The sequence below is a fragment of the Bidens hawaiensis genome, unplaced genomic scaffold (assembly GCF_021521415.1).
Source record: "Bidens hawaiensis isolate Kalapana, Puna unplaced genomic scaffold, B.hawaiensis_p1.1 tig00001269_1, whole genome shotgun sequence".
NCBI lineage: Eukaryota > Viridiplantae > Streptophyta > Magnoliopsida > Asterales > Asteraceae > Bidens > Bidens hawaiensis.
This window is the reverse complement of record NW_027491072.1, coordinates 2,926,672-2,946,041: the sequence shown is the minus strand read 5'-3', so window position 1 is coordinate 2,946,041 and position 19,370 is coordinate 2,926,672. Positions and strand designations below refer to the sequence as shown.

Below are 19,370 nucleotides of genomic sequence, written 5' to 3'. Positions count from 1 at the left end.
GTTTCCCACAACACTTATTGTATTTATGATTTTTATATTTTAACAAACGTTACAAAAGATTTATTTTCTTTATGTATATCATGCACTATTCCGAGTCTCACGATTTTCGTCACCCTTGTTCGCAGAATGGCTTCCCGCAACCTTAAGCGTCGATCATCTAGCAGCAAGATAACCTCCCAGATTACCAAGCATTTGACCGCGGTCCTCCCTAATATCATGACCCAGATGCACCAGAACATCATGGCCAACGTTAACCCTCCTCCTCCCCCACCTTCAGCTCCCGTTGTAACCTACAAGAACTTTAATGATGCCAAACCTACCAAGTTTAATGGAACTCAAGGTGCCACTGCCCTACTTCAGTGGTACGAAAAGATGGAAAGCGTGTTTTACCAAATTGAATGTCCTGATGATAAGCGAACCCGATTCGCTACAGGTATGTTCGAGGAAGGCGCACTTACATGGTGGGTCAAGGAAAAGTCGACTCGTGGTGTTGAAGCTGCCATGGCCTTGCCATGGAACGAATTGAAGGATCTTATGACCCAAGAGTTTTGTCCTCCAAACGAGCTCATGAATTTGGAGGCTGAGTTTTGGAACCTCAAACAAGAGGGCGGTGAGCACTTGGCTTACACCACCCGTTTCAACGAGTTGAGCGTGCTGGTGCCGCATCTTGTTACCCCTACCTCGCGTGCCATCGAGAAATACATTAGGGGACTACCAAGGCAAATCCAAGATAGTGTCTTTAGTAGTTCGCCTAAGGAACTTGGAGATGCGATTAAACTAGCCGCAACCCTAACCGACAACCATGTCAAAGCCGGGACTTTGACATTAAAATCATCCAAGAAACCGATCGAAAGACCCGCTGCTGAACCCAAAGAACCCATACCCGAATCATCCAAACCCGCATACTCCTCCCACAACTGCAACAAGAAACGCAAGAACTACGCGCTAACCCAACAACCCGCACCTTCAACCCAAGCCAACCCCATGTCACCTCTCAAGAAACCTTATGGCGGACCTCACCCATTTTGTAGCACCTGCCAACGTCACCATCCCGCCTATGCCTCTTGCCGACAATGCACCCGTTGCAACCGTTACGGGCATCTTAGCCCCACTTGTCGTGAAACCACCATAGCGGCTCCCCCGAGGGCTGCTCAACCAAATCCTCGACCCGTACCATATGCCCAACCCGTTAACCAAATGCGGGCTTGCTATAATTGTGGTGAACTTGGCCACTTTCGTAGTGCGTGTCCACGACTTGCAAACGTGAACACACTCCGGCTGGCTCCTGCTCCGCAATTCCAGCTCCAAGCTTACCAAGCCTACCAAACGATTCAGCCACAAGTTCCTCAATTGATGGCTAATCAAGCTCCACCACTGCTAGCTATTCAAGCACCTGCACTTCATGAGGCTCAAGCCGCTCAAGTCGCTCAAGCCGTTCAAGCTCCTCAAGATAACCGTGGGCGTGCTTTCATGATGAATGCCCACCAAGCGCAACAAAATGGCGATGTGGTGAACGGTACGTTTCTTGTAGACGACCACTTTGCTACCATTTTATTTGATACCGGTGCCTATATGAGTTTTGTGTCTTTTGAATTTGAGTCCTTTCTTGCTAAGCCCCGATCTAGACTCAAGAGCTCATACACTGTTTAAGTAGCGAATGGTAAATCCGTGACGATCGACTCTGTTATTCGAGGTTGCAAGATAAATCTTAATGGCCACACGTTCTCAATCGACCTCATCCCGATGCAATTGGGAAGTTTGGACATCATAGTAGGCATGGATTGGTTGTCCTCTCACCGTGCCGAAATTGTTTGCTTCGAGAAGATAATTCGTATTCCGATTGCCGATGGTCAAACCCTTCGTGTTATTGGTGAAAAGCCTTATCCTTCGAGTCTTAACCTCATAACGTGTTTTCAAGCCCAAACATACTTGCGCAAGAAGTATGTAGCGTTCGTGGCTCACGTTGTTGAAAAGAAGGAGAAAAAGATTGAAGACATTCTGGTTGTTCGCGACTACCCCGAAGTGTTTCCCGATGACGTTTCTGGTCTTCCTCCCGTTCAAGAAGTCGAGTTCCGCATCGATCTTGTGCCTGGTGCAACTCCGATTGCGAAGGCTCCTTACCGTCTTGCACCCTCCGAGATGCAAGAATTGTCTACCCAACTCCAAGAACTTTCGGAAAAAGGGTTCATTCGCCCTAGTTCGTCTCCATGGGGCGCACCCGTTTTGTTCGTCAAGAAGAAAGATGGTTCATTCCATATGTGTATCGACTACCGCGAGCTCAACAAGCTTACGGTCAAGAATCGTTACCCCTTGCCTCGCATCGACGATCTCTTCGATCAACTTCAAGGAGCTTCTTGCTTCTCCAAGATTGATCTTCGTTCGGGTTATCATCAACTATGCGTGCATGAAGATGATGTACCCAAGACCGCTTTTCGGACTCGATACGGACATTATGAGTTTAGGGTTATGCCCTTTGGGTTAACCAATGCACCCGCGGTATTCATGGACCTCATGAACCGCGTGTGCAAGCCATACTTAGACAAATTCGTGACTGTCTTTATTGATGATATCCTCATATATTCTAAGTCCAAAATTGAGCATACAAAGCACCTTCATTCCATCCTTGATCTCTTGAGGAAGGAACAACTTTACGCGAAGTTCTCGAAGTGTGAATTCTGGTTGAGCGAAATTCCGTTCTTGGGGCACATAATAAACGAAAAAGGAATTCACGTTGACCCCACCAAGGTCGAAGCCATCAAGAATTGGAAGACTCCAACCTCTCCTACCGAAGTTCGTTCGTTTCTTGGTCTCGCGGGTTATTATCGTCGCTTCATCCTCAATTTTTCCAAGATCGATTTGCCCCTAACCGCTTTGACTCACAAAGATAAGCCTTTTGTGTGGGGGCCAAAGCAAGATGAAGCATTCCAAACCCTCAAACGTATGCTTTGCGGTGCGCCGATCCTTGCTCTCCCCGAGGGCAACGAGGACTTTGTTGTTTATTGCGATGCTTCTAACCAAGGCCTCGGTTGTGTCCTTATGCAACGAGGTAAAGTCATCGCCTACGCTTCACGGCAACTCAAAGTTCATGAAAGGAATTACACGACGCATGATCTCGAGCTCGGTGTTGTGGTTTTTGCGTTAAAAATTTGGAGACATTACCTTTATGGCACAAAATATGTGGTATTCACCGACCACAAGAGTCTTCAACACATTTTTGACCAAAAGGATTTAAATATGCGGCAACGTCGATGGGCCGAATTACTTAGTGATTACGACTGGGAAATTCGCTACCACCCTGGTAAAGCGAAGAGGGGTGGTGGTTAGGTGGAGAGGATGGTGGAATACATAATAAACAAAATTTTGATTTTATCCCTTGAACTTTGAAAAATGACATCTTTTACCCTAAACACTAACGAAGTTAGTGTCTCGTTACTCCGGGAATGCCAGAAGAAAATATATTAAAAGTTGGGAGTGTTGGGGAACATTTCGTAAGTTAGGAGTGCTATCTACCAATGGATTAAAGTTGGGAGTATTTAAAACCAATATACCTTTATAAAAGGTGCCATGTTGAGTTTTAAAATTTTGAAAGTTTAAACACCTGAATTGAAGAACTGTTTCATCGTTTGTAACATCTAAATTTTACATCAATCGATTAGTATCCCCATTCCAATCAAAAACCATAAAATATTAGTTTGAAATTCGAAAAAACTTAACGGAGTTAATTTTTTTAACAAGGGACAAATGAAAATAAATAGTGTGAAAAATGGGACCGGCGATAGCAATTTTTTGAGATAGGATTATTATTGGCCAAGCGGAAAATATGGGAGTAATAAAATCCATTTTTTCTAAAAATAAAGGGTATAATAGTTATACGTACCTTTTCCTTTTGAAGAGATCAAAGATAGAACTAGTATTCACCAAGTTTTCTGATAGACAAGTCTTGTTCTTCAATATTCAATGAGTTTGTAATTTGATTGTATCCCAATATTTCACTATTGATCTTCCCAATTTGACTCTTTATGTCTTCAAATTGTTGATTCTTTCCTCTTTTTTGGATTTCAAGTCTTCTACCAATGGTGTTACTATCATGAGATGACTTTTCAATGATGAAGCTTTCTTCTCCGCATTTATCTTTAATTCAACAACACAACTTATTAAAGAAAAATACTTCCAAACATTACGTGAAAGTGCCCCACAAGAAAAACTGGAAACACACCGACACACACACTAAATTTTATCCCCCATATTACAGGGGTTGTTTTATATTATTCGTTTCTAATGTTTATATAATTTTTTAGATTTTAATTTTATTTATTGTAAGAAAGTTAATAATTAATATACTTGTGGTTTGAGGATAAAAATGTTTCACAAATAAATGAGATGCTATAATCTGGTTTAAAATGTATATGGGTTTGGTGATACTCATGACCCGTTTATTTTCTTTATTATAAAATTGTTTTTTAATTATAAATAATATTTTTTTAAAAAAAAATCAAATATTAATTTTAATATATCCATATTTTATATGATTTTCATATCAAATATTTGACAAGATTAATTTTTAATATTATGAGATGCTATAACCCGTTTAAGAGCTATCCGGGTTTGGTGAGACTCATACCCGTGAATTTGGGTCAAATACATGAGAAGCCTTCATTTACAAATAAAGTAATCTTGTGGCTTGAGAGAATTTAGGGATGTTTTGAATATATATATATATACTAGCTTTTATCCCCCGTATTACGGAATTACTTTACATCATTCGTTTATAATACTTCATATATTTTTTTGAATTTTAATTTTATTTAATGTAAGAAAGTTAATAATATACTTAGGATTTGATGATGAAAGAATTTCACAAATAAATAAGATGTTATAACCAAATTTAAAAGCTATCTGAGTTTGGTGAAACTCATAACCCACTCATTTTTTACTATAAAATTGTTTCTTAATTATGAATAATATCTTTTTTCAATCGGATATTAATTTTTAGTATTCCTTTTTATATGATTTTCATATCAAATATTTGGTGAGATTATTTTTTTAATTTAATGAGATGTTATAAACCGTTTAAGGGCTATTTGGGTTTAGTGATACCCATACCCGGGAATTCGGGTCAAATACATGGGAAGCATTCATTTACAAATAAAGCAATCTAGTGGCTTTAGAGAATGTAGGGAGTAACCAGAGAGCTTTTAAAGTGTTCGTTTATATATAATTAAGATATATATATATATATAGACTAAGGGGGTGTTTGGCCTAGCTTTTATTTTTTGGCTTATGCTTATATTTTAAAGTAGCTTATAGCTTCTTTTTTATTATTTGATAAGCTCCTCTTAAGTGTTTGGATTAGCTTATATTCTACAAGTTGATAATAACTTGTTAAATCCATCATTCTTTAATTTGTTATAGTAATAAGTTGCTTCAATAATTATTAATCCACCATCATTTGAGGGCACATGAGTAACTTAAACCCTAACACAAATAAGCTTATTCAAATAAGCTAAAAAACCATCTACAAATAAGCTTCTTCAAATTAGCTTATATAAGCTTATAAGCATAAGCTTAAAAAGCTAAAACAAACACCAAACTAAGCTTATTTTATAAAAAAAAGCTAAAAAATCTATAAGCATGGTTAAATAAGCTAGGCCAAACACCCCCTAAGTTGTATCCCCCGTATTACGGGGGTTGTTTTACATTTTTCATTTTTTAATATTTATTTTTTTGATTTTAATTTTCTTTATTGTAAGAAAGTTAATAATATACTTAGGGCGCGTTCGTTTCAAAGAATTCGTGGGAATTCAAAGGGTCTGGAATTAAAATCCTATAACATGACGTGCTCGTTTCGTTGAAATTGAAATCTTAATTTCATTTTGGTGTGTTTGGTTCAAAGAACTGGAATTGGAATTGGAATTTCATTTCTTCAAACTCCTTTAAATAAATGAATTCCAAATCATTCCAAAATGTCGAGGAATTCATTGGATTCTTCCTCGAGTTTTTTTTACGATGACAACGAATAAAACATTTTAGTTTTTTTTTTACTTTTTTTGTTTTTGATTTATATTTTTAGTTATGTATTTATTATTAATATTATTATTTTTGAATATTTTTTTGAGGGTTTTTTCATCTTAATAGAAAAAACCTCTAAAAAAATTCAAAGAAATAATAACGCAAAATATAAATAAAAAACAAAAAATCTAAAAAAACTAAAATGTTTTCGCCGTTATCATCGTTAAAAAAACAATTCCAATTCATTTGTAGTGATAGATTATAATTCATTTGTCAAACGAATACATCAATTATGAAATTAGATTTCAATTCCTTCAAATTCCGGTTCCTATTAGAATGTTTAGATTCCAAATCCATTTCTTTCCAATTCCAAATCTTATGCGAATTCCAATTCCAATTCTATTCCATTCTGTGAAACGAACGTGCCATTAGGGTTTGATGATGAAAGGGTTTCATAAATAAATGATATGTTATAACCCGTTTAAAAGTTATATGGATTTGGTGACCAATGACCCGTTCATTTTTTGTTTTTAATATTTGTTTTTTGGATTTTAATTTTTTTTATTGTAAGAAAAAATAATATATTTATGGTTTGATGATGAAAGTGCTTCACAAATAAATGATATGTTATAACCCGTTTAAAAGCTATCTTGATTTGGTGACCTATGACCCGCTTATTTTTTTACTATAGAATTGTTTCTTAATTATAAATAATATTTTTTTTAAAAAAAAATTGGATATTAATTTTTAGTATTTCCCTATTTAATAAGATTCTCATATCAAATATTTGGTAAGATTAATTTTTAATTTAGAGATGTTATACCTCGTTTAAAAGCTATCTGGGTTTGGTGATACCCATATCCGTGAATTCAGGTCAAATGAATGAAAAGCCTCCATTTACAAATAAATCAATTTAGTGGTTTGAGAGAATTTAGGAGCAACCAGAGCTTTTAAAGGGTTCGTTTATATATATTTAAGATATATATATATATATATATATATATATGGAAGTATAGAATGAAAACCAATGTTAGTTGTGAAAACCCGTGAAGACCTTATGTAACATCATTTTTATTTTTTTTTCACATGTAATATATGTTGTTACATTTAATACAAAATATCGAAAAATAAAAAATAATTGTTTTGCTATTTTTTAACATTTTTTTACTAATTTTTATATATGATTTCAGGAGAGAAAAAATGTTATATTTATGCTTACATTTTTTATTAACTTTAATTGTGGACCATAAGATTCAAACTTTAATTAAAAACATGTGGTTGAGATTGGGTTTCTAGAGTTTTCACAACTCAAGTGGGTTTTTATTTTAAGCTAACCATAAAATATATATATATATATATATATATATATATATATATATATATATATATATATATATAGCGGTGGGATTTAGAGAGAACCCCTCTTAAAGAGAGAACTAAAGAACTAATAAAAACAATTTTTAACTTTTCTTAAAAAAATATTTTGCGATTTTTTTTCTTTCCTCTTTCTAATAAGATGATATTGTTCCTAAAAAAAAATACCGGCGATGTAGTGCATATGTGCACTGATGTAGTGCATGTGTGCATTAATGTGTCTTGCATATATACAATAGTGTTTTATTGCATATAATACAACACAATTGCATTATACAATACACACTATTGAATATATGCAAATACAAACACTAATAATTGTACTCAAAGCAAACTATCGCATATACATAATACAACACTAATGCACATATGCACTATAATGTTTTTTTGGTATTTTTGTATATAATATAACACTATTGCACTAATACAATAAACAATATTGCATATATGCTATTCAACGTTATTGCACATATCAAAATATACACTAGTGCACATATGCAATAAAAAAAAGTCGATGTATTGCATATGTGCACTACAACGAGTTTTTTTTATAATTTTTTTTATATTTTTCGAGTAAATGGTAACAAAATATAAGAATAATTGCAAAAACGAAAATTTAAAAATATTTTTTTAGTTAAATTAAAAATATTTTTTTATTAGTTCTCTAGTTCTCTCTTAAAGAAGGAGTTCTCTCTTTATCCTCTCCCTATATATATATATACATATATATATACACACACACATATGTATATACTAGGTTGTATCCCCCGTATTAAGGGGTTTGTTTTACATTTTTTAATATTTATTTTTTGGATTCTAATTTTCTTTATTGTAAGAAAGTTAATAAGAATATACTTAGGGCGCGTTCGTTTCACAGAATTCGTGGAAATTCAAAGGGTTTGGAATTAAAATCCTATAACATGGCATGCTCGTTTTGTTGAAATTGGAATCTTAATTCTATTTTGGTGTGTTCGGTTCTAAGAACTGGAATTTGAATTTAATTCCTTCAAACTTCTTTAAATAAATGAATTCCAAATCATTTCAAAATGTGGAGGAATTCATTGGAATCTTTCCTCGAGTTTTTTTTACGATGACAACGAATAAAACATTTTAGTTTTTTTGTTTTTGATTTATCTTTTTAGTTATGTATTTATTATTATTATTTTTGAATTTTTTTGAGGGTTTTTTCATCTTAATAGAAAACCTCTAAAAAAATTCAAACAAATAATAACGCAAAATATAAATAAAAAACAAAAAAATCTAAAAAAATAAAATATTTTCGCCGTTATCATCGCTAAAAAAAACAATTCGAATTCATTTGTAGTGATAGATTATAATTCATTTGTCAAACGAATACATCAGTTATGGAATTGGATTTCAATTCCTTCAAATTCCAGTTCCTATTAGAATGTTTAGATTCCAAATCCATTTCTTTCCAATTTCAAATCTTATGCGAATTCCAATTCCAATTCTATTCCATTCTGTGAAATGAACGCGCCGTTAGGGTTTTATGATGAAAGGGTTTCACAAATAAATGATATGTTATAACCCGTTAAAAAGTTATCTGGATCTGGTGACCAATGAGCCGCTCATTTTTTGTTTTTAATATTTATTTTTTGGATTTCAATTTTCTTTATTATAAGAAAGTTAATAATATACTTAGGGTTTGATGATGAAAGGGCTTCACAAATAAATGATATGTTATAACCCATTTAAAAGATTTGGATTTGGTGACCCATGACCCGCTTATTATTTTACTATAGAATTATTTTTTAATTAAAAATAATATTTTTTAAAACAAAATTGGATATTAATTTTTAGTATTTCTCTATTTTATATGATTTTCATATCAAATATTTAGTAAGATTAATTTTTAATTTAATGAGATGTTATAACTCGTTTAAGAGCTATCTGGGTTTGGTGAGACCCATATCCGTGAATTCGGGTCAAATGAATGAGAAGCCTTCATTTACAAATAAAACAATCTAGTGGCTTGAGAGAATTTAGGAAGCAACAGAGAGCTTTTAAAGCTTTCGTTTATATATATGATAGATATAGATATGGTAAAATGAGCTCGGATCAAAACAAATCGTAAACACTGCTACTATTAAATAATAATCTTTTTAGTTTTACTCAATCAGCATGTTTTCCATAAAACAGGTATTCATTATATTGATTTTGGACCACGAGATTCTATTGTGAAGGGTGTATTCATCATGATGTGTAAAGTCAGCTAAATTGGTCAAAATTAGCATTATGAGGTCATTAGTTGCCGCCGCACTGAAAACCTAAACCGTCGCTGCCGCTATTTTTTCCGGCGAAGTTTGAAAGATCCAAATGGCCTAGGCCGGAAGTCTGGTATGATGTTCCTGTTAGGAGGGGGAGAGGAAACAAGGGAGAAGGAAAACAGAAGACGAGAGAGGTATTTACGAAATTCTTTGTGTCTAACCTGCCGGAAAGATGTGCCTCTTCAGATCTGATTGAGGTTATGAAGGGTTTTGGGGAGATAGAAGGTACCTATATTGCTCAGAAACGTGATAAACTTGGTAAACGATTTGGTTTTGTGACATTCCCAAACACTAGAGATGTGTCAAGGTTGGAGGCCGAATTAAAAGATATTTGGATTGGTAGTTATAAACTGTTTGTTGTTCTCGCGAGATTTGTCAATGGAGAGAAGATGCAGAGGTATTAAGAAAGGAACCTGTATCGGGTTAAAGATCATAAACAAGGTGTCGTCAAGGAAAGCGGAGAATCGGGAATATGATAATATGGGAGAAAGAAATCAGAATGGAGATGCTGGGATGACCCAGAATTCCTCGAGTCCAGTTACGGGAGGTGGTAAATCATTTAGAGATACAGTTCTCAATATTCCAAAGGAGGTAAAATATGATTCGATTAATATTGACGGTAATGTGGTTGCGTTTTCAAATTGGTTTGAAGTGGCCCTGGTTGGGAGGGTGGTAGATTTTGTGACTCTTACGGGGTTGAGGAACTTGTTAAAGGCTGAGGGGTACAAAAAGATTGAAATCAAATATATAGGACGTTATAATGTTCTGCTTGTTTTCACGAACCAAGATGAGGCAAAAGAATTTTTTTTCAGACAAAGATACATGGAATACATGGTTTGAGAAGTTATGTAAATGGGAAGGGCAAGTGGTGGAGTTTGAGAGGATTGCCTGGATCAAAATATATGGAGTTCCTTTACACCTAACTATTGATCCAGTTTTCAATATAATTGGAAACCGGTATGGTCGGTTGGCTTAGTCGGCAAAGGTGAATGAAAAAGATTATGATTATTCGTTTGTTTGTCTTGGTATTTTGAGTAACAAAGTTGACAGGATAGAAGATAAGGTGAACTTGTCTTGGAAAAATATGAATTTCTCGGTAAGGATAGAAGAAGAAGTTGGTGATTGGGTTCCGGATTGTGTGGAGGAATTTGAGGTCGAGGAGGTAGTTCTGGACAGAGAGGAGGGGGAATGGAGGGACAACATGGATTTTGGTAATGAGGTGGAAGTCGGAGAAGGAGTGGAAGGTGTAAATCCGATCAGCGAAGGTCAGATTGGCGGTTAAGCATCTAGTGAAGGTATTAATTCGGAAGGTATAAATGGAGAATTGGAAAAGGTTGACAATTTTGCATGCAATTCAAGTTCTGGCGGTATTATGGGAGGATCAAAAAGAAAAAAGTTTTTTAAAAAAAAGGTTGGGTCTAGGTCTCGGATCTTGGTATCGCCCCAAGTCCAGGAACGGCCTAATAAAAGGCCCAGAGAAAATGAGGACCCTTTTGGTATTGATAGATTCATAGGTATTTTAAATGGGGGCCCAAGTAAGGAAAACATGGTGAACGGTATGGAAGGCGACCCAAGAGATGGCTACAATCTGGACCTGAACAACGATTTTATATCTAAGGATAGAGGGGAAGAGATTTTTGTGGACAGAGTGCAATTGGGTAGCCAGAATTGCTCTAAGGCTACCGATCATTTGGAAAAAAACTGAAATTTTGAGGGGTTCGAGACGGTGCAGCTAGGTGTTGCCTTAGGCGCAAATAATTTAGAAGACTTTCAAGCTAACTTAAACAAGGTGATTGATGATGAAGGTTTTCAAGTAGGTCCTAAATGAATTTGATCTCGTTAAATATTCGTGGACTGGGGAATCAAGGTAAAAAGGACTGGGTTCGAAATTTACGGGCTCTTCATGAGGTTAGTTTTATTATGATGCAAGAGATCCAATTTGAGTCTCTAGATAGTGTAAATCTGGATGGGTTTTGGGGGATAGGGAATACTGTAGTGAATAGGTTGAAGCTACGGGTCGATCAGGTGGTTTAATTTCCTTGTGGGACCCGAAGTTGTTTAATATGTTGTCAGTGGTAAAGAATAGATATTATCTGTTAGTTTCGGGTGTTTGTAAAGGCAGCGGGGAGGTGATTAATTTTCTTAATGTATACGCTCCTCAGCAATCTGCAGTAAAAAAAGATCTTTGGGTCAACTTGTCAAGATTGATAGAGGGCTTGGTGGGGTATTGGGTGGTAGGGGTGATTTTAATTGTGTCCGAAGTAGAGATGAGAGGAGACATTCTAAATTTAATGTTGTTTCGACTCGTGAGTTTAATGATTTTATTGAAGATGTTGGGCTCCATGAGTTTGCGTTTAAAGGTAGAAAGTTTACTTTTTGCTCAAGTGACAAGCTCAGTCGTATTGATAGAGTTTTAGTATGTTGGAGATTCCTGAATGATTGGCCAAATGCTGAGTATAGAGTTTTGGCTAAGGAGAAGTCAGATCACTGCCCTATTCTGTTAAAAGTTGTTTCTAGGATTTTTGGCCAGAAGCCGTTTCGATTCTTTAATTATTGGTTAGGAAGGGAAGATTTTGAGGAGGTGGTGATTAAAACGTTATCACATTTCAGGGGTGTCGGGTCGCCGGATATTCTACTGCTTCAGAAATTTAGAAGTCTGCGCAAAGTGATTATTGAGTGGAGGAATAAAAAGAAAGGTTTGGAAATTGAGGAAGAAATGAACTTGAAACAGGAGATACGAGAATTGGAGGCAGTAATGGAAGATAGAGATCTTACTGAAATTGAAGCATGGGTTTTCGAAGAATCAAAGAAAAATTATCTGAGTTGGAGGAGTTTAAGTACAAAGATTTGAAGCAAAAGGCGCGTGTGAAGTGGGCGAAGGAGGGTGATGAAAACTCAAGGTTCTTTCATGGTGTTATTAATAAAAGAAGGATCAACAATTCGATCCCTGGTCTTTTGGTTGATGGGCGGTGGGAATCTAAACCTAGCAACATCAAAAAAGAGGTGCTTAATTTTTTTAAAAACAAATTTGTGGAGGAGTTGGTAGTTCGACCGAGATTGGATTGTTTTGGATTAAAGAAAATTGGCTTAGTAGATGCGGAGGGGTTAGTGGCGGTGTTTACATAGAAAGAGATTAAAGAAGCGGTGTTTGAGTGTGGTGATGATAAATCCCCTGGTCCAGACGGATTTAACTTTCGGTTTATAAAGCATTTTTGGAGGTTTTTTTCGGAGGACTTCAGGAGAATTTTTAATAATTTCTTGAGTCGGGTAGTATTAATCGAGGAGTGGGATCGTCTTTTATTACATTGGTGCCGAAAGTTAGGGATCCTGTCACTCTTGGAGAGTATCGTCCGATCAACTCATAGGGGTGATAAGCAAGACGATCTCCAAAGTCTTGGCTAATAGATTGAAGGGGGGTTATGGGTGGTATCATCTCTGAGTCACAATCGGCTTTTCTGTCGGGTAGGTATATCTTGGACAGCCCTATGATGATCAATGAAATTTTGTCTTGGGCAAGTAGGACGGGGAAGGAATTACTTATGTTTAAAATTGATTTCGAAAAGGCTTATGATAATGTTAATTGGGAGTTTTTGTTGTCTATTATGCGACAAATGGACTTCCCTGAATGGTGGTGTAGGTGGATTTTTGGAGTGGCGTCTTCTGCTAGATCCTCGATTTTAGTTAATGGCGCACCTACATTTGAGTTTGATTGTGGTAAAGGTTTACGGCAGGGGGAAAATTTCCCCTTTCTTGTTTATTATTGTTATGGAGGCGTTATCCGGTCTTATCAATAAGACGTGCTCGATTGGGGCTTTGAATGGGGTGGTGCTGAAGAATGGTGGTCCAGTCCTGTCACATCTTCTATACGCTGATGATGCAATGATCATGGGGGAGTGGTCCGATTTTAATTTTTTGAATATGAAGAGGATCTTGAGAATCTTTTATTTATGTTCGGGTTTAAAGATAAATCTTCATAAGTCAACTATGTATGGTATTGGCAAAAGTAAGATTGAGGGGAAATTAAAAGCGGATATGTTGGGGTGTTGCTTTGGTGAAGCCCCGTTTGTTTATTTAGGGATTATTGTGGGTGCTAACATGAATAGGGTATCTAATTGGGATCCGGTGGTAAAGGTTTTCCAAAACCGACTTTCTAAATGGAAAGCTATCACATTGTTTATTGGAGGTTGGGTTACGTTAATAAAATCGGTGCTTGAAAGTTTACCCACGTACTACTTCTCAATCTATAAGGCTCCGGTTGGTGTTATTAAGAAGCTAGAGGCGCTGATCAAAAAGTTCCTATAGGGGGGGGGGGGGGTGTGGTACGAAGGGGGCTAAAGTTCATCGGCTCGCTTGGGATAAAGTTACTCTTCCAAAGCGAAGTGATGGGCTGGGTCTTAGTAAACTAGATTTGTGTAATAATGCTCTCTTACTAAAATGGATGTGGAGGTATCGAAACGAATATGAAGCGCTCTGGAGAAAGACTATTGATGCAATTCATGGTTCTAAAACAAGGTGGGACACGGTTCCATGTAATAGAAGGATTCCGGGTACATGGAGTAGATTGGTGGCTGCTGTTTACAGGGTGAAGGTTCAAGATAAAGATGTTAACAATATGTTTCGTGGGATAGTGGGGAATGGAAGAAGAATTCAATTTTGGATTAACTCATGGGTCACCAAGTGCCACTAAGGAGTTTATTTCCAGACCTATTTCGCCTTGAAAAAGATAAATGGTGTCTTGTAGCTGATAGAGTTGGGCTAAATAATGATTCAGTTGTTGTGTCTTGGTCTTGGAACAGGTACCCCACATCGGATGATCATTGTCGTGAGTTGGTGGAGTGTCAAAGGTTGGTCGATGGCATACGGTTGTCTAATAAAGAAGATGGGTGAAAATGGAATGATGGGTCAAACGAGATCTTCTCAGTAGCTATGGTTATAAAATGGCTAAAGGGTGAGGAATTGGTAAGTAATGGGGACGTTTATAAATGGTGTAAATGGCTACCACATAAGTGTAACATATTTATGTTGAGGGCCTCTTTAGACCGAATTCCAACTAAGATGGCTCTTCGAAGGATGAACATTGATGTAGATGATTCCTTGTGTGCTTTTTGTGGTGTATATGAAGAGACAGCGGATCACCTTTTCTCGGCTTGTGCGATTGCTATTGGGGTTTGGCAAGGTATAGCGGTTTGGTGTGGTATTCAATTCCCTTTTCAGTTCTCGGTCAAAGATATGTTAATTATTAATAGCCAAATGATGGTCCCGAAGGAGAAAAAAAAGGCCTTATACGGCATTGCTATATTAACGTGCTGGCAGTTATGGAAAGCTAGGAACGAGTTAATTTTCTCGAGCAAAAGAAGAGGTGTGGTTGAGATAGTTTCAGATGTTAAATCTTTGGGGTATCTTTGGTATAGGAGTAGAGTAAAAGCGACTACAGTAGATTGGAATGGGTGGTGTAACTTTGATGTAATGTAGTTTGTTTTGTTTTTTGGCGTCCCCTATTTCTGTCTTGGAGATAGGACGCTTGGTTCTATTAAAGTGAGCTTTTCAGAAAAAAAAAAAAAAAAAAAGATAAAACGGTTAGGAAAACCATTGTTTAGGATTAACAAAGTTATTGCTATATGATTAATCCATTAATCTACTAGCAAAAGTCAACAAAATAATTCCATACCAACCAAAATAATTATTTAGATTAAGATGTATCATAAACCTGTTGGTCCCGTTTTATATGTTTTAGTCTTTTGTATTGGTTCGGTTATGTTTTTGGGGCCGATTGGTCATTTTATATGTATTGAGTCACAGTCCATTGTAAAGAAGCCCATTGGGCATTAGTGAATATAAATCATGCTTCTCATGCATGCCTCCCTATAAATAGGGAGCATGCCATGAAAGAAACAACCTTTTGCCAAAAACTTATTACACAATCTTTCCTTCTCTCGGTTCTCTCTTTCTCTCTTTCTACTCTCAACTGAACATAATCTCTAGATCCGAGACCTCTTGGTTGCTTAGTGTGATTTCCGCTAGCACTAAGTTAGGTTGATCTAAAGACGTTGTTAGATCCACCCGAATAGGGACCTACAAAACCAATAATCCACACTTTCAATAATTATGCATAAAAAGTTTAATAAACCAATAATTCACACACTTTCAATAACTATGCATAAAAAGGTTAATGAACCCTACATAGACTATTATCACGAAGCAAATATTTGAAGTCAAAATGTCGGTTAAACCTGATGGAAGGTAAGGACGTACTGATATAACAAGTTATAAATACACTAGTGATGGTTTTGACCCGCTTATTATTTAACGTCCTAAACCATTTTATATAACCATAAAAGAGATGAGTTTTTTACTTATTTAACACCGGATATCATTTTATATAATGTCATCAATCATGAAAAAGATGATTTTTCTTTTACTTATTTAACATCCTAAACCACTTTTTTATAAAGTTGGCTTCTTTTGAATTCATTTTAACTTTGATCATAATATTTACCGGGGATTGGATGGTAAGATCACCGAGGGTAGCCATGAGGGCGGCGAGTTCTGCTTCTTTTTCAGCAACCGATTGATGAAGACGGGCTTTCGTGTTTGCAGCCTCGTTGGCTTTTCTTCTGTACACTTCTAAACATTCTGTCCCAATTCTATTAACATTCTATCTTTATCCGCTTCTGTCTCACCTATGTCCATCCATATTTGCTAATTACACAAAATAGATAAAAAAACACATCAATAATGAACATTCAAATTGCTAAACAGTAAATTCTGTAATCAGAAATAAATGAAACTAAGTAAACTTAATAAATCAAGATCCTGCTTTTCATGGACTTAGATTTAAAATTATAAAACCATTCAAGAAACTAGCATACTCAATTCAAGATTCATCTTTTAAGTCTAAAATACCATGAACACCATCATACTTTAAGGGCGCGTTCGTTTCACAGAATGGAAAGAAATTGGAATTTACATAGGATTTGCAATTGGAATGAATTGGATTTGGAATCTAAACATTCCAATAGGAATTGGAATTTGAAGGAATTGAAATCCAATTCCATTCTTGGTGTGTTCGTTTGATAACGGCGGAAACATTTTAGTTTTTTTAGATTTTTTGTTTTTTAATTTATATTTTGTGTTATGCTTTTTTAATTGTTTTTATTGAATTTTTTTAGAGGTTTTCTATTAAGATCAAAAACCCTCAAAAAAATATTCAAAAATAATAATAAAAAAAATTCATAACTCAAAATATAAATCTAAAACAAAAAAAAGTAAAAAAACTAAATATTTTATTCGTTGTTCTCGTAAAAAAAAAAACCTCGAGAAAAGATTCCAACGAATTCACTTGAACTCCTCCACATTTCGGAAGGATTTAGAATCCCTTTATTTAAAGGAATTTGAATAAATTGAAATTCCAATTCCAATTCCAATTCCAATTCCTTGACAACCAAACACACCCAAAGAAAATTAAGATTCCAATTCCAACTAAACGAACAGGCTATGTCATGGGATTTTAATTTCAATTTCTTTGAATTCTCACGAATTCAGCGAAACGAATGTGCCCTAAGCTTTTATGATGGGTCCATTAAAAAGATTACAAGAATATAGCACAAATCTTCAAGAAAACATGTTATCAAGTAAAACTATATAAAATACAAAAAATTGAGCTGGAAAGTGAGCACTTGAAGTTCTTTATTTTGGTAAAGAGAACTCAGTGGCGGAGCCACATGTGATTAATCGGGTTCGGTTAAACCCGGTTAGTTTTTGGTTTCATATAATCTATAGGTACGAATGAGTGAACTAATTCTTTTCTAGCGAGCGAATCCACATCATTTTAAAAAAATATAGGAACTCATTGATTATGAAATATTTAGTTAAAAAGTTTTTTCAGTAACGAATAATATTTCTATAAAATATAAGATCGTTTAAAAAAGCTACAAAAATTAGTAACAAACTTTATAAATGGACCAATAGTAACTCATAGGGTAAGGATCCTAAGAGAACCATTGGCAAATTGAGAACTTTGAGAACCATTTTGGACCACTAAAAAAACCCTTTAAAAAAATATTAAAAAAATTATAAAACAAACAAAACCGAAAATTTTAAAAAACTAAAAAAACCAAAATTCTTATATTTCATTCCGGTTTCATTTTAAAAAAAAAACCGAAATTTTTTTTTCTTTTTAATTCGTATTATACCTATACACATATGTATACTTTCATTTAATCTTTAGTTACGTAATATACACATATGTACATTATCATTTACCTTAAATTATACATATGTGTATAGGAAAAAACATGTGTGTACATATTATACATATATGTATAATAAAAAAAAACCGATTTTTTTTTTAATTCGTATTATACCTATACACATATGTATACTTTCATTTAATCTCTAGTTATGTAATGTACACATATGTACATTATCATTTACCTTAAATTATACATATATGTATAGGAAAAAAAACATGTGTATACATATATGTACATATTATACATATATGTATATGTATAATTTAGCTAAACCGAGAATTTGTTTTTACGTTTTTTTAGAAACCGGGATGATAAATAAGAACTTTGGTTTTTTTACTTTTTTTATTTTTGTGTTTTTTTTTGTTTTATGATTTTTTTTATTTTTGGGTTTTTTTGTGGTCCAAAATGGTTCTCATAGTTCTCAATTCCCAAAAAGTTCTCACATGATCCTGATCTGTAACTCATATATGTTATATAGATGATAAAAAAACCCAAAATTATTAATAATATGAGTAAATAAACCCAACTTATTTAACATTATACGTAATACCAAAATAAAAATCAAATAGAAAATAGCCAAAAACAACACTGATCAATATCTTTTCTATCAACCAGGCCCAAACTATAGCCTCTTTCATTAGTTTGGGCCAAAAACAACGATAATGTCCATTTGTTATGATAGTGATATTGCCTTTTATTTATTTGGCCGAATGACCAACCTGACCCATCCAGGCGCGGAACCTTTGACGACGGAAAAAGATCGAGTACCGAATTATTCCGAACCCATTTTCTCTCTGGCTCCGCCACTTAGAGAACTAACATACCTAATTAAAGATTTCCACTTTAAATATTGAAATACCATGATACTTCAAGTTTTTATGATGGGATCATTAAAAAGGTTATAAAAACATAGCACAGGCAAAAAGTAGTTACAACTCGAAGATTTCCATTTTAGAGTCTTAAAAAGACCATGAAAGGCGTCATACTATAAATGGGTCCAATAAAAAGATCCAGTTATATGATTCAGATTTCATTTTTAAGCCTTGAAGACACCATGAAATTACTATTTTTATGATGGGCCCATTAAAAATGATCCCATGAACATAACACATAATTTCAAGAACACCAAAAAGTAGGTATATGTTAAAGAATTTAGCTGAAAAGTGTGAGCACCTGAAGTTGTTGAAGTAAAGCATTGCAAGTATTAGCAACCCTCAACATTGTTCTTTAATCTTTAATCTTCAATCTTCAAACACAAACAGCAAAAACAAAATGTGGCATTTTATGGTAAAAAATGGAAGCTATTAAAACCAAAAAATCAAGAAGTTTGTGGGTCACTTTCCATCCTTCTTACTTGTTTCTCTTTAAATTAGACCTCAAAACAACCACTATAGTACCTGCAGACAGATTGAAGCTTCCTCAGAAAGAAAGAAAAGAAAACCAACTA

At 34.8% G+C, this 19,370-nt stretch overlaps 1 pseudogene; it reads right to left on the bottom strand.

Annotated features, from left to right (window-relative positions):
* Window positions 1-19,144, bottom strand: part of LOC143569765 (65-kDa microtubule-associated protein 6-like) — a 30,948-nt pseudogene extending 11,804 nt beyond the window's left edge.
* Between the last annotated feature and the right edge of the window lie 226 nt (window positions 19,145-19,370).